The 15,678-nt window shown below is 41.6% G+C and overlaps 1 protein-coding gene across 6 annotated transcripts in view; it reads right to left on the bottom strand.

The window, feature by feature from the left end:
• Window positions 1-15,678, bottom strand: part of MAMDC2 (MAM domain containing 2) — a 402,628-nt gene that overhangs the window by 198,518 nt on the left and 188,432 nt on the right. The window lies entirely within an intron of this gene.

The following is a 15,678-nucleotide window of genomic DNA, read 5'->3' as shown; positions in this document are numbered from 1 at the left end:
TTGTTAGAAGTGTGTGTACACAAAGTGAATAAGAGGATTATAGGAAATGGTGTCTATTCTCTTTGCTTGAGATGCAATTTCAGAACAGCCGCTGGAGGCGGGCTCTTTCAGGTAGACTTGATGGTACCCTGAGTAGTGATCGCTGTGTACTTCCGATGCCTTGTACCAGCTTTCAAGCTCAGGATCATAGAATACAAGGCTGGGGGCCCCTAAAAACTTATCCAATCACTCCCACTCCTTGCAAAGATGAGAAAGCTAAGGCCCAGAGAGACCAATGATGTGTCCAGTGTCACACAGTTAGTAACAAAGGTAGGAAGAACACCCGGGTGTCTGGATTCCTAGACCAGCACTTCCTCTCCAGGAGTTCATTTTGTCTCAGTTGTACCTTTTATGTAGGTAATTCAAGGCTGCCCGTATTCTAATATAGCAGACAGTCATAGCAAGACAGCATGATAAAGGTCAAAAATTTAAAGGGGTAATACACTAATACAGGGCCAAGAGCGATGGGTTAAATCTTTGAAGTTCAAGATTCTTTCTCTCCATCTGTCACCATTATGAAGGACTTCAGCTTCACTGAGCCCGAGCATTCTCAGCTATAAAGTAGAAAGGTAAGGCAAAGGTCAATGAGATAGCATAGGTGGAAGCAGCTGACAGCCATATACAGAAGGGTGTTCAATAATAACTGTCCAAACTGAATTGATTGGAAAACTCAGGCACCCAAGTAAATGGCAACATGGGACTCGTAAAATCACTTTAAACCTGATTCTTTGGATAAATTATTCCAATGTACCCATTCAGTCAGGAAATATTTATGGAGCACCTACTGTGTGCCAGCCAGGTGTTGTGCTAGGTACAAGGCATGAAATAGAAACATAAAGACACGGTATCTACTCTCAGCGACTTTGCAGACCAATGGAGGAGACAGAGGAGTGGGCAGGCAATGACCCCCTCCATGATGACACAGTGCCAGGGGAGGAAGCCTTCACGTAGACCAAGGAGACTGGAGAAGCCCCTCCAGAGGAAGCAGCTTGTGAGCTGAGACCTGACAAATAAGTAGGAGTTACCCAGACAGAGAAGAGCCGCTGGAGAAAGGAAAGACACAATGTGAAGATGTGCAGACAAAAGAGCTTGGGTGCCTAGGTGGCTCAGTCTGTAGAGCGTCTGATTTTTTATTTCGGCTCAGGTCATGGTCTCACGGTTCATGAGTTTGAGCCCCCCGTCAGGCTCTGCAAAGCACAGAGCCTGCTTTGAATTTTCTCTCTCCCTCTCTCTCTGTCCCTCCCTTGCTCGGCTCTCTCTCACTCTCTCTCTCAAGGTAAATACACTTACAAATAAATTAAAAAAAAAAAAAAAAAGAGCTGAGTGACCCAGAGGAAGTAGAAGAAATGGATTCTGCTCTGGTTACAGTATGAGGTTTGAGGCCTCAGAAGAGTCAGGGGCCAGGTGGGCCAGATGCAGAGGTCAGTTTCATGTGTTTATCCTAAGAACGATAGAAAACATTTTAATCAACCAAGTGAAACAACCACATAAATGGATTTCTCGAGGAAATCAGATTTTTTTTTTTAATTTTTTTTTTTTTTAATGTTTATTTATTTTTGAGACAGAGAGAGACAGAGCATGAACAGGGGAGGAGCAGAGAGAGAGGGAGACACAGAATCTGAAACAGGCTCCAGGCTCTGAGCTGTCAGCACAGAGCCCGACGCGGGGCTCGAACTCACAGACAGTGAGATCATGACCTGAGCCGAAGTCGGACGCTTAACCGACCAAGCCACCCAGGCGCCCCAGATTTTTTTTTTTTTTTTTTTTTACCTTTGAAGTTTTTCAGGGGTATGAACCTATATATGTGTGCTTGTTCTGATATTTAAATAACATTCTTTTTACCCACAATCCATAGATACCATTATTCAAAATTTAATCACCCCCATTAGACCCTAGTTTAAAAAAAAGTTCCTCAGACAAACTGATTAATTTTACTCAAATGATGGCAGGGCCCATAATCACAAGTAACCAATTGGGATGAAAAAAATATTCATGGAATAAATATATGCACAGCAAAATTGCAGTTAAAATTTCCAGCATTTGAATTAAGGAGAGATGATGGGAACAGCTGGAATAAGAAAGCAGAATAAATATGGGGCATCTGGGTGGCTCAGTCAGTTGAGCGTCCGACTTCGGCTCAGGTCATGATCTCAGTCATGGGTTCAAGCCCCGAGTCGGGCTCTGTGCTGACAGCTCAGAGCCTGGAGCCTGCTTCGGATTCTGTGCCTCCCTCTCTCTCTGCCCCTCTCCCGCTCACACTCTCTCTCTCCCTCAAAAACATTAAAAATAATTTTTTAATAATAAAAATTAAAAAATAAAGAAACCAGAATAAATAAGTGAAAGGAAATTTGAAAACATTATACTTTCAACTGTGAGCCTATTTTAAAATCACCACACCCAACCTAGTTGTAAGATGCGGGCAGCTCTGGAAAACTGGAGCACCATAAACTAGCTTTGCCAGATAATCCAGGTCATGCTAAGCAAACTGGTGCCTCGGTGGAAAAAAAAGATATACCGTGTTTTCTAGAAGTGGTGCCATGACCAAGAAAGTTTTCCTGAATCTCAGCCTAGAATTTGGCTCTGACAATGCACCCAATGGCAGAGGTTCTTGGGTCAGGGCTGGTGAGGCAAAACCCCATCTCCTGTGCCTTTGGGAGCCGGGAAGAGTGCCATGGTTTTATCAGAAACCCTCTTATGAATGGAAGAGCCTTGCTGTTAAGAGGACCCTGAATTCTCTGGGTTTTGTTTGCCCTTATAAAATCCATGAGCTACTTTCTAGCCCACTTTATCTGAACATCTTCTGTGCACTTAAGAACTATAAAGCAAGTAGAGACAGCAACCGTCTGCATTTATAGAATATTTTTTTCCTTCTAAATACGTAAAGCTTCAGAATTTGAGCACAATGTTCTTTGAGAAAAGCACTTCCCTCAAGCTGAAGATTTTATTTTACCAAATAAAGGGATTTATGGGCCACAAACAAGGGAGACGGTAGCAGATGTAGGGGAAGGAGTTGAAACATCAAGAGACCTTCAGGTGGAATGGTGAAAAATAACAGCAACTATGAAAAGGGGCCTTCAGGGTTAGAAATGTGGCATCTGTCTAGGAGATGGGAATCAGGAAAGCAGGCTCTTTGCAATTCCTGTTAAGTTCTAACTTTAGCACTTGGTTGTTTAATTGCATACAAAATCCACAACTTTTTAAACATGATGTATAAAGTTTATTCCTCCCAAATTTGGAAAATATAGATAAATAAAAATGGGCAGAGAATTCCAGTGCTGAAATATAATCACTGTAACACTTATGTATCTCTCTTTCCAAATTTCTGTTGCTCTAGCTCGCTCACTTTCTCTTCATATAGAAGTATAAACACATGATGTCATTTTTATAATATATAGATATATATTCACATGTATATTAAAATAGAATCATACTGCCTATACTATTTCAGAATCTTTTTATTCTTCACAATTATGAATATCACCCCCTGGTATACCAACTCCACGGAGCTAGAGACCTGTTCATTGTTGTTTCCTTAGCATCTAGAACAGTACCTTCATGTGGGCATTCAATAAATATCTATTGAATGAATAAATAATGAGTGAGTACAGTTCCAAGTCAATCAAGTTCATGCAGCATATTAATATGCAATATATATAATTAAACATACATATACAACTAACATTCTACATGCCATCAGCATGCACTATCTCCTTTCCACCCCAGATCAAATGCTACCCCTCTATCAAACCCAATTTAGCCTCCCCCTGCTCCTTCCTCCTCAGACTACTGTGGAATATTCTTTACCCTTTTTGGCACTTAGCGTCTTCCATCTTGTTTTATAGATATTTCAACATGTTATAGAAACATACATGATGGAAATGCCATCATGTGTTTCAACACAGTACAGCTTTCCTATGACATCTGTGTTTAGTTGATCTTTGTAATAACAATAGCAAAAATAACTCTATTGTATTAATCATTTTACGTGTACCAGGGACTATACTGTTATATGTGCATTACATGAGTTAATATTCTTTTTTTAAATGCTTATTTATTTTTGAGAGACAGAGTGTGCACACACACTGTGGGGAGGTGCTGAGGGAGAGGGAGACAGAGGATCCAAGCAGGCTCCATGCTGACAGCAGAGAGCCTGGTGCAGGGCTCAAACTCATGAACCACGAGATCATGAGCTGAGTCAAAGTTGGACGCTTAAACAACTAAGCCATCCAGGCGCCCTGAGTTAGTAACCTTAATAACCCTACAAAGTAGGTATATCTGTTTGCTAGGGCTGCCATGAAAAAATGGCTCTGGGATCATTCTCCTTGGCCACTCTCCTGCTGACTCTTCACATGGTGGTTTCTCTGTGCATATGCATTCCTGCTGTTTCTATGACACCAATTATATAGGATTAAGCCCCCACTCCAGTGGCTTAATTTTACCTTAATTACTTATTACTTTTTAGACCTGATCTTTATTTATTTATTTATTTTTTTAATATATGAAATTTATTGTCAAATTGGTTTCCATACAACACCCAGTGCTCATCCCAAAAGGTGCCCTCCTCAATACCCATCACCCACCCTCCCCTCCCTCCCACCCCCATCAACCCTCAGTTTGTTCTCAGTTTTTAACAGTCTCTTATGCTTTGGCTCTCTCCCACTCTAACCTCTTTTTTTTTTTCCTTCCCCTCCCCCATGGGTTTCTGTTAAGTTTCTCAGGATCCACATAAGAGTGAAACCATATGGTATCTGTCTTTCTCTGTATGGCTTATTTCACTTAGCATCACACTCTCCAGTTCCATCCACGTTGCTACAAAAGGCCATATTTCATTCTTTCTCATTGCCACGTAGTATTCCATTGTGTATATAAACCACAATTTCTTTATCCATTCATCAGTTGATGGACATTTAGGCTCTTTCCATAATTTGGCTATTGTTGAGAGTGCTGCTATAAACATTGGGGTACAAGTGCCCCTATGCATCAGTACTCCTGTATCCCTTGGATAAATTCCTAGCAGTGCTATTGCTGGGTCATAGGGTATAGACCTGATCTTTAAATATGATGTACTGGTGGTTGGAATTTCAACATATGAATTTGCGGGGGGGGGGGGGGGGATATAGTTCTGTCCACAACAGACATATTATGATTCTTCTCATTTTATTTTTATTTTTTATATGTATTTTATTTATTTATTTTTGAGAGAGACAAGAGAGCAAGCTGGGAAGAGGCAGAGAGAGAGGGAAACAGAGGATTTGAAGCGGGCTCCTGGCTGACAGCAGAGAGCCCAATGCAAGGCTCGAACTCACAAACCGCAAGATCATGACCTGAGCCGAAGTCAGACACTTAACCGACTGGGCCACCCAAGTGCCCCCCGATTATTCTCCTTTTCTAGATGAGTTATCTGAGCTTCAAAAAGGCAAGAAAAAAGGCATTAAAAAAGCCTTTCACTCACACCCATCTGATTCCAGAATCTGTTCTCTGTCCTCCTGCGTCCTTACCTCTCACCTCCTATTCCCAGATCATTTGCAGGGGTACCTCATGGACATGTTAGATGTTCAGTGGATTCTTGTTGAATGAATAAAGTAAACACACACACCCATGAAGCATGAGTCGGTTAATTAAGAAAAGCTAAGTCCTGAGACTGGGATGTCCAGGTGGCTGGCTCTGTAGGCTGAGAAGACAACGAAATGGAAGATTTAGGGACATGGTCCAACATGGCCCATCTAATCTTCTATTCAATAGCCACAAGATGTGAGCATAATGAACCTTTCTCCAGACAAAATTAAAGGCAAAATTAAAAGGGATACAGTGGGACACCTCTCAGATTATTTGTCCATTAGCCTCTTGACAGGCTAGCGGGTCCATGTAACTCATAGAAGCACTACCTGCCTCCCGAACAGTGCATGGGCAGCCCCGGTCCAATCTCGGTCTCCCTATTCAGCCCCATCTCCTACCATTCTTTTCTGTTATCTGCCCCCACTTGCTGCCCAGGCTTCAACACAAAAGTGCTTCTCAAAATTTTCCAAACACATCGGGCCCATTCATGCCCCTGGGACTTGATGCTTGCTGCTTCTCTGCCTGGAATGCCATCCCTCACTTTCTCACCTGACCAGTTCCTCTTGGTTGATCTTTCCAGACACACCCAGAGATGACTTTCTATGGATGAGCTTCTCCAGAAACCCACATCTTGTGATAAAATACACACAGCATACAATTTACCTTCTCAACCATTTTTAAATGTATAGTTCGGTTGGGTTAAGTCCATTCACAATATTGGGCAACCAATCTCCAGAACTTCTTTCACCTTTCACACATTGAACTCTGTACCCATTAAACAGTAACTTCCCGTTCCTTCCTCCCCTTAGCCCCTGGTAACCACCATTCTACTTTCTGTCTCTGAATTTGACTACTCTAGGTACTTTGTGTAAGTGGAATTATACAGTATTTGTCTTTTTGTGTCTGACTTATTTCAGTTAGCATATTGTCTTCTAAGTTTCATCCATATTGTAGCATGTGATGGAATTTATTTTCTTTTTAAGGCTGAATAATATTCCATTTTATGTACATACATACCACATTCTGTTTATCTATTCATTTGTCAATGGACACTTGAGTTGTTTCCACCTTTTTGGCTGCTGTGAATAATGCAGCTATGAACATGGGTGCACAAATAGCTTTTCAAGACCTGGCTTTTAATTCTTTTGGGTATATTGGATGATTCTACTTTGAATGTACTGAAGTTTTGTTTTTTTTTTTTAGGAAGTTTTCTTTTTTTTTTCTTTAAAAAAAATTTTTTTTTAACGTTTATTTATTTTTGAGACAGAGAGAGACAAAGCATGAATGGGGGAGGGTCAGAGAGAGAGGGAGACACAGAATCTGAAACAGGCTCCAGGCTCTGAGCAGTCAGCACAGAGCCCGACGCGGGGCTCGAACTCACGGACCGCGAGATCATGACCTGAGCTGGAGTCGGACGCTTAACCAACTGAGCCACCCAGGCGCCCCTGAATGTACTGAAGTTTTAACATCTTCCTTTATGATCAGAAAGGTACTAAGTAATAATCTAACCTTTCTCCTGGTAGCTATCACCAGAAACATAAAACCAGCAGTTTGCTAGAGAAAAACATTGTGCCCATTAAGATTATTTTATTGCCTGTGACAGAAACCAACTCTTGCCAGTCTGTGGCACTGAAGAGACTACGGGAAAGGTTTGAGGGCATCCGTGGTACTCAATGAAGAGTTGATCTCAAATGAGGATGGGCACAACTGGGCTGTAAAAACAAGTGGGACCAGAGCTCTAAGTGGCCCCGACGACCCATCTCTGTGCCTTCGTGCTCTCCTTTCTGCATGTTCCATTTTTTACTCATTGGGTGTTTGCTCCACCTGCAATAAAAATGGCACCCAATTCCCCTCACCTCTACATCTGTGGTTCGAGACCCTGTAAAGAGACTAGCCTAAATAGTTCTTAGTCCCAAATCCACAATGCCAGGGAAGAATGTTTCTGTTAAGTTCCCATCTCATTGATGAAGTATGGCTAGGAAGACATAGTAAAATTGTATAAAATGGCTGCTCCCAGTGCAGTATAATGTACATATATGTGTTGAAGGGCAGGCAGTTACCAAAATGTCAAAGGTCCAGAATGACCATAAGTCTGCTAACACCTTAGCAGATAGGCTGCAGAGTGAAAGGCAGTGGGATGAGAAAGTCTTCAACCATCCTCATCTTTGCTGAATGCTCTTATGGGTTCAAGGAAAAGGGGTTGTGTATCGAGCAGTGGAGTGGAAGAACTTTAATCAAAAGCCTGTCTCACCAACCAAATGAAGCACAGATAACGAGGCAGGAAAAGGGTCTACTAGCCTTGAGATCTCTTCAGACAAGTTTGTGACATAGGGCAATTCTAGCAAGAGGCTTGTGAGAGCTAAGAGAAAAATAGGGTTCCTACAACATCAAGCAGACCCAGAGGCCAAGATTAAAAGGAAATAACATTAACCCAAGGAAATCCTGGACCATAACATTTCCAGGAGAGAACGCTGAGGTTCAGGTACCTCCAAGGCATCTTATTTGATAATTAGGTGGAGAAATGCAGTTGACCACAGGAAGAGGAAAGAAGAGTTTAAAACTATTGCTAAGAATCAAAGCTAAACCCCACACCACTTGTGGCCTGTTTCTGGTAGAATGTTTCTCGCGTTTGTTCATCGATTCTGAATGTTAAATAAGTCTTTCCAGCAGTGGTTCCAGGGTGCTGGAGCAATGAATCTCAGACGGGAGCTGAAAAATGAGGGCTGCAAAGTTCAGGGAATAATAGAAAATTAAATCTGAACTGAGCTGCTGTAAATATCACAGCCAGAAAATAGAGCACATCAGCAAACCGTGCTGGCAGTGAAGGCAGTGAATTCCTCCTCTCCATACAAAGTTATCAGGGGTGCATAATAGGGTATTCTGAGGTTTAGGTGTGAAGAGGTGTTGATGAGGAGAGACAGAGAAAGGAAAACAAGTGGTGTTTTTAAATTAAAATACCTCTTTAGTAGAAAGCAGGTTCTCTCAGCCAAAGCCAACAATCCAGCTCAAAGGACCCTTTTGCAGTAATTCACCTAATGTAAACTTCTACACCCCATTAGCTGCAGCTCTTTTGTGGTGCTCATCATTTTAGGGTATCTATAGTTATTTGTGGGCATGTTGTATCTCCGCAATGAGATCATAAACCCCTGGAGGGCAAGAGAGGACTTGTTTTCTTCGTTCATCTTTGTACTCCACACAACATCCAGAGGAACTAATATTTATTCACTGCCTCCACTGTGCAGTGCAGTATTGCAATGTTGTAGCCTTTGGGGTGCTCCCAAACATCCTGCAGGGGGAGTAAGACCAGGACAAATCACCAAAGCTTTGGTGATTTGAAGCAGTAACTGAAGCAGTAATGAAGCTTTGAGCAGTAACTTGCCTAAACTCACATCACCACAGAGCTGAGATTGGAACCCACGTCTACCTAATTCCAAAGCCTGTTCTCTTCCCTCCTTGCTGCACTGCCCTCTTGGCAAGTAGCAATTATATTACCCAATAATCATGTTGATAACACTAATAATAGCTAATTTCATCAAGAACTTTCTCCAAGCCAGGTCTCGGTTAGAGGCTTTATAGGTATTATTATAATTAATCCTTATCGGAACCTAAGAGTTTGGTGATATTCTTATCCCAGTTTAATAGATAAGAAAACTGAGACACAGAGAGGTTAATAAAATTGCCTAAATCTTATACTAAATGTGTGCTATCATTACCCTATATTGATTTCAAAATATAAAAATAAACACACACACACAACCAGCCAACGTGTTTCAAGTAACTACTTTGCACGAGGCTCTGTGAATTTTCTTTTTTTTTTTTTTTTTTCCAACGTTTTTTTATTTATTTTTGGGACAGAGAGAGACAGAGCATGAACGGGGGAGGGGCAGAGAGAGAGGGAGACACAGAATCGGAAACAGGCTCCAGGCTCCGAGCCATCAGCCCAGAGCCTGATGCGGGGCTCGAACTCACGGACCGCGAGATCGTGACCTGGCTGAAGTCGGACGCTTAACCGACTGCGCCATCCAGGCGCCCCGACTCTGTGAATTTTCTAATTTCATCCTCATTATAACTCTCAAGGCAAAGCACGTATTCAGCAAATTGTGGGATAAATGAACAATTGAAGTTAAAAATAGAGCCACAACTATTTCTAATTGTTAATGTAAGAAAAATCCAGAAACTCTTCTTTATTTGCATGGGCAACACCATAGCTCCCAAGCTGTGGAAGACCAGCAAAAATAAATGAATATTAGAAATATAAGAGCAATTTAGACAGTAGAAACAAAGATTTTAGTTTGGAAATGAGTGTTGTAAAAAAATCCAGTATAGGGGCGCCTGGGTGGCTCAGTCGGTTGAGCGTCTGACTTCGGCTCAGGTCACGATCTCGCGGTCCGTGAGTTCGAGCCCCGCGTCGGGCTCTGTGCTGACAGCTCAGAGCCTGGAGCCTGTTTCAGATTCTGTGTCTCCCTCTCTCTGACCCTCCCCCGTTCATGCTCTGTCTCTCTCTGTCTCAAAAATAAATAAACGTTAAAAAAAAAAAATTAAAAAAAAAATCCAGTATAATACAGGCCTCCTTTGTTGTGATAGCATCTTAAATGAACTACGCCAGAAAATCAGCATTTATAAATAAGACAAACAGAAGCCTCCAACTTAGTTTTGATTCTGTATCAGAAATACAGCCCTCCTAAGCTGATGACAAATCTCTGGGATACATCCAGATGAATTAGACTATGATATAGTAGCCTTGGAAGAGTAGAGAGTTCTAGATAAAAATTAAAATACCTTGGTTCTACTTCTGGATTTTCCAGTTTACCTGGTTATTGGTGCTGTCCACCAAATGTTTCTCTGCCACCCTTAAGGTTAGGCATGATCATATGACTTGCTTTGGCCAATGAAATATGGCTAGCAGTTATGACAAATTAAATCTTAACGGCAAACTAAATTTAATTTAATGGTAAATTAAATCCTTTCAGGCAGAAACATTAGAATCGTGCATGGTTTGCAATGTCCTCTCTTCTTCAAGGATGACAGATGATACTATGGAAGGCATTTTCTATCACCCTGCATCCCTAAGTAAAATGACAGGGAATAGAGTACATAGCTAACCCATAGTGGAAACATAGCATAAATGAGAAATAAATATGTTGTTTTAAGCCATGAAATTTTATTGTTTGTTACTGTAGCATAGCTTAGCACAACCTGATTGATAGACCAACTAATAAGTTGTGTTACCTTGGGATAGCCCCTTTACCTGCCTGGTATCAGCTTCCTTATCTGTAAACCTAAGGGATTAGCCTAGGACAGAAAGATTTAATCTGGGGGCCCATGAATGGGCTTTAAGATGACAATGAACCCCCAAAATTATAGGTAATATTGTGTTTGTGTGTGTGTGTGTGTGTGTATGAGAGATGGAATTCACATTTTTCTGGAGAGAGAGTTCATAACTTTTCCAAATTTTAAGAGGGTCTATGTTACTCAAAATGAGATTAAGAACCTGAAATATCTCTAAAGCCATTTCCAGCTCTAGTGTGCTTTTTAGAATCTAGAGTAGGAAAAAATAGCTAATTAGGTTCCTCTCTGATCTGGTATTTCAGGACTTGCCTTGAGTCAGATTTTATGAAGGTTGTTTTCAAATAATTAAGTTTAAGAGTTTGGCTTAATAGGATTGCAAATATCAAAATCTCAGGAGTATTCCTGGGTGGAAAGAGAGGATTCAGAGCAATTCTTTTTAACCCAAAGAAGGAAAGTTTCTTCACAAATTGAAAACGGGGGTCCCAGATCACTTTCAGTGGATGGGACAGAATGGGACCTATAGGAAGATATGAAGGAAAAAAGGTCACTCTTCTAAAAATACATCACCACAAAAAAGATGATGCCTGAAAGGCCAGAGCATGATACTTTAGCAGAAGGCAAAGAGCTGTCTAAATATGAAGCTGTCTGAGTAGACTACGTTAATAGAGAGATCCTGAGTTTTATTGATGGACAACCTGGATTCAACATGCTGTTTGTTGGGCCACAGTTTTCTCATCTACAAAATAAGGACAATAATACTCAGCTGTAACAGAGAGAGTCCCAGCAGCAAATAGGTAATGTATTTAAACAGGGTAATTGAGGGGAGTTTAATGAGGACTATTTATGATGATCAGTTCTGGGTTCAGAGAAACCAGCAAGGCCTGTAGAAGCACCAGGGGAAGGGTTAAAGCAGGGAGACCTTTGTCACTCCTAAATCTGAAGGGATTAGGACAGAACAGTTACCATAAAAGGGAGAGTTTAGCTGTAGCTGCTGTAGGAATGGTCTACACAGCAGGAGTTGCGGCCTTCCCAGGGAAACACAGACATGCTAATCCCTGGCCCAGCAGGGAGGGAGCCAGCTCACACGCCTGAGTTCTTTAGGAGCCTCCCATTGGCCAAGAAGAAACCAATGGGCAAGGAAGCCCATTGATACGGTCCAGAGAAAGTCTCCTGGGGACAGAGAAAGGTAGAGAGAGAATATGGAAGGGAAATGAGCCTTCCAGCTCTTGGATCATTGTAAAGATTCAAAGAGATAACATTTAGAAGCATGTGAAGTGTTATATTAGCTATTATCGTCTGATTTAGTGAATAAATACCTCACATCCTTTGCTAAAAAAAAAAAGATTCTGATAGGGTTATAGGGTTCTATAGGGAGTGAGTCCATAGCCCCTGAGAGAGTGGGGAGAGGACACATGGACAGAGATCCAGGCCTCAGAATGAAGCCACTGTGCTTAGAGAGGTGGGCTGGGGGGTGGAGAGCTGTTTCTGAATGCTTTGAGTCAGGATTAACTGGTATGTTGCAAGGACAGAGTATCTGAGATGGCTACTCCCTGGAGCGCCAAGACACCAAGCCCTTCTCCGAATGTTTATGCTTCCGTGACAAGCAGTTCCAGTCTGCTGGCTGCTTAGGAGATACCTTTCTAAGCAACAAGATTTAGACTTGAATAAGCTTCATATGCACATATCAGGAGGTGTATTTCCTGATGTGTACATAGATGCCAAAATACGGACTTCCTGTTCAAAATGCAGCCTTGCAATGTTTGGGCTGTGTGGTATGCAGTAGCAGTTGTCATATTAAGTTATACCAAAGCTTGTTCACTAACAGGCATAGGGGCACTTAGCTCAAGAGTGATATGCAAAACTGGACAGGCTTTGGTTCAACATTTTCTCACTGTACTCTGCAAAGGCAGCTTTCTCCAGAGAAAGATGGTTGGACTATAATATCAGGAGATTGTAACGTTTCTACTGAGAGTCCTAACCGGTAGAGAGACAGCCCATGTTTTGACCTACTCAGCTTCCCCTCTTCCTTCTCCTGGAAGAAAATGCCCTTCCTTCATTGGATAGAGTGTGGGTGGGACTGTGAACATGTGACCTGAGCTGGACCAGTCAGATTCCTTCCCCTAGAATGTGAAGCTTCAGGGGAGTGGCCCAAGTTTGGAAAAGTCATTGAAACTACTAAGTGTCAGTGGTGGTACCCCCACAAGACTGCTCATTTATTCCTGCCTCCTACAGATCCCCAAATAAGTCCAGATTCCCATATGTTGAGGACTGGTTGTTCAACATCTCCTTTCATTCCCTAAGCTACCCTCTATCCTTTTAATTCATTATTCATTGGTTTTAGGTAGCTAGGCTAGACCAAATAAAGATAATCGATGTTTCAGGAATTGACAAGAATCATGACTTGGATGAGGTTTTAGCATGGTTTCACTTCTATTTACCCCCAAACCAGCTGAGAAGCAGTACAAATGGTATATGCCAGGAAGGGGTACAGCTGAGGGAGTGGGTCCTGATTCTTCATTCTGAGGTTCAGAGGACAGAGCATCCCACATGAAGTGAGAATCCCAACTTTTATACTTATAGACTGAAGTAAGGACAAAGTGTTCATTCAAGAGTCTAACTAGGGACTCTTATAGAGTTCATTCAAGAGTCTAACTAGGACTCATATTAAAAAAAAACTTTGCTTCTCCACAGTTCCATAATTCTTATAGGCTTTCATTGAGCCTATATTAGGGTTGGCCATGCCATAGCACTGTTGGTCAAAACCCACCTCTGTCCCTTGTGACCAAGAATCTTGATATGCACAGCTGGTGAATTCTAGTTCTTCCATAATCTCAGTCTGATTTCTTTTCTGTCTTATTATCCACTATTCCCTTTCCCTATTCTACAGGATTATTATGGAGAAAATACATTTATGTACGTTATCACTAATCCTTTTAACATATCGCCAAGGTAAGTGTTTTTTTTCCCATTTTATTGATTAAGGAATGAATGCTCAGATAAGAGATCAGAGCTCTCTGTAGAACAGGAATTCAAACCCAGGCCTCTTTGACTTCAATGTCCACACTCCCGCACTGTCCCATCCTGCTCAGTTTCTGATCCTAATTCTGATTCTAATTATACTGTGTTCTTGGATAAGTCACTCACTTTTCTTTGGCTCCTTTGTGAGTAAGCATAGAATCATATCTTTCCACAAGATTGTTGGGACAAGATGGCTAGCAAATAGATGAGTTTATTAGGCTAGGTGACAGAGTGGTTTCAAAGAGCCATAAAACTATGTATGCTTCTACTCTTTTTGCATTTTACAATGGCTACTTGAAAAAAAAAAGGACAAACATTCTATCTTTGGTTTGGAAGTAGAAATTCCCCTACCTACACTAAGCCAATGAAAAACCCCAGAGGGAGGCATATCTAGCTATCTTTTCTCTCTGCGAATTTATGTATTTCTGTCTACATTTCCTCCCCAAGGCTTAGTTAGAAGGTCTCAGTGGCAGCTTCTCTTTTCAAATTACAGGCATACCTCAGAGATATTGCTGGTTCAGTTCCAGACCACCACAGTAAAGTGCCGAATGAATTTTTTTATTTCCCAGTGCCTACAAAAGTTATGTTTACAATTTACTGTAGTCTGATAAGTGTGCAAAATAGCATTATGTCTAAAAAATATCCATACCTAAATTTAAAAATACTCTGTTGACACAGACACAAAGTGAGCAAATGCTGTTGGGGAAATGGACCCAATGAACTTGACATGATTGCCACCAACGTTCAACTTGTATAAGGTGCAGTATCTGTGAAGTGCAATTGAGTGAAGCACAATAAACCAAGGTCTGCCTGTTTTCCCCAAATACCTCTTCCGTTGAGAGTAAGCTGCTGGCTTCCCCATCATTATTAGTCTAGGATATTTAATGCTGGTTTAACCACTCATCCTAAGCCCTAAAATGGCCAGAAACATAGACTTAGTGGTCCTTTGGTCCTGTTTCCTGGATCCCAAGTGTGTTCAAGTGGCCAGAATCGAGCAGGAGAGAAAGGCAAGCTTCTGTGACCCAGGAGCCAAGCTGCAACACAGAACCCGTCCTTCATAGAGCAAAATCTTATATCAAGTAATCCTGGATGAGAAGCCCTTCCTCCACAACCTAAGTATTGGTTTTCATCTCAGACAAAGGGAATAATTGGTTTTCTGCACTGAGCTCTGTGATCTACTGTTGCCAACTTTACATGACTGTAAAACTATTAACTCCTTGCAGGACATTTTGTCTCTGTGCTGGAGGAAGAAGGAGAAAGGAGAACTGCGTCACTCAGGGCCAAGTGGAAGGCAAACATTTAAGTGATGCAGTGTAAATTCCACTAACATGGTATCCATCTCAACTGTCTTGAAATTGTGGCCAACATTTAGGGATAAAAGCCAGAGAGCTTGGAATAGAACAGATTTCAGCCTTCAAGAGCAAACCCATACATTACCCAGTGGTTGCAGGGAAAGAGTCTGGAATTCTACCAGGTGGAAGATGAAGCCAGCCTCTTCACTTCCTCTGCCTACATTTGCTCTCCACTTAACGAGGCTTTAAATGTTCATGAGATCTTCCTGGGTAAATGTGAATCCAGAACTGCAGAAAAGGTAGGGGCTGGAAAAATGCAAAGGCAGGTGTAACAGAGCCTCTGCCCAATACAAGAGTCCAATAGAGCACGTTGAATGAATTAATTAAAAGAGAGGGAAGCAGAAAATACTGACTTATAAATAGGGGAAGACAGAATGTATCCCAGTCCAGAAGATTGTGCAAGGTCCTTCACCAGGCACCTCAT

This window comes from Panthera pardus, unplaced genomic scaffold, assembly GCF_024362965.1.
Source record: "Panthera pardus isolate Hobbes unplaced genomic scaffold, ASM2436296v1 HiC_scaffold_20, whole genome shotgun sequence".
Taxonomy (NCBI): Eukaryota; Metazoa; Chordata; class Mammalia; order Carnivora; family Felidae; genus Panthera; species Panthera pardus.
This window is presented reverse-complemented; position numbering and strand designations above follow the sequence as displayed.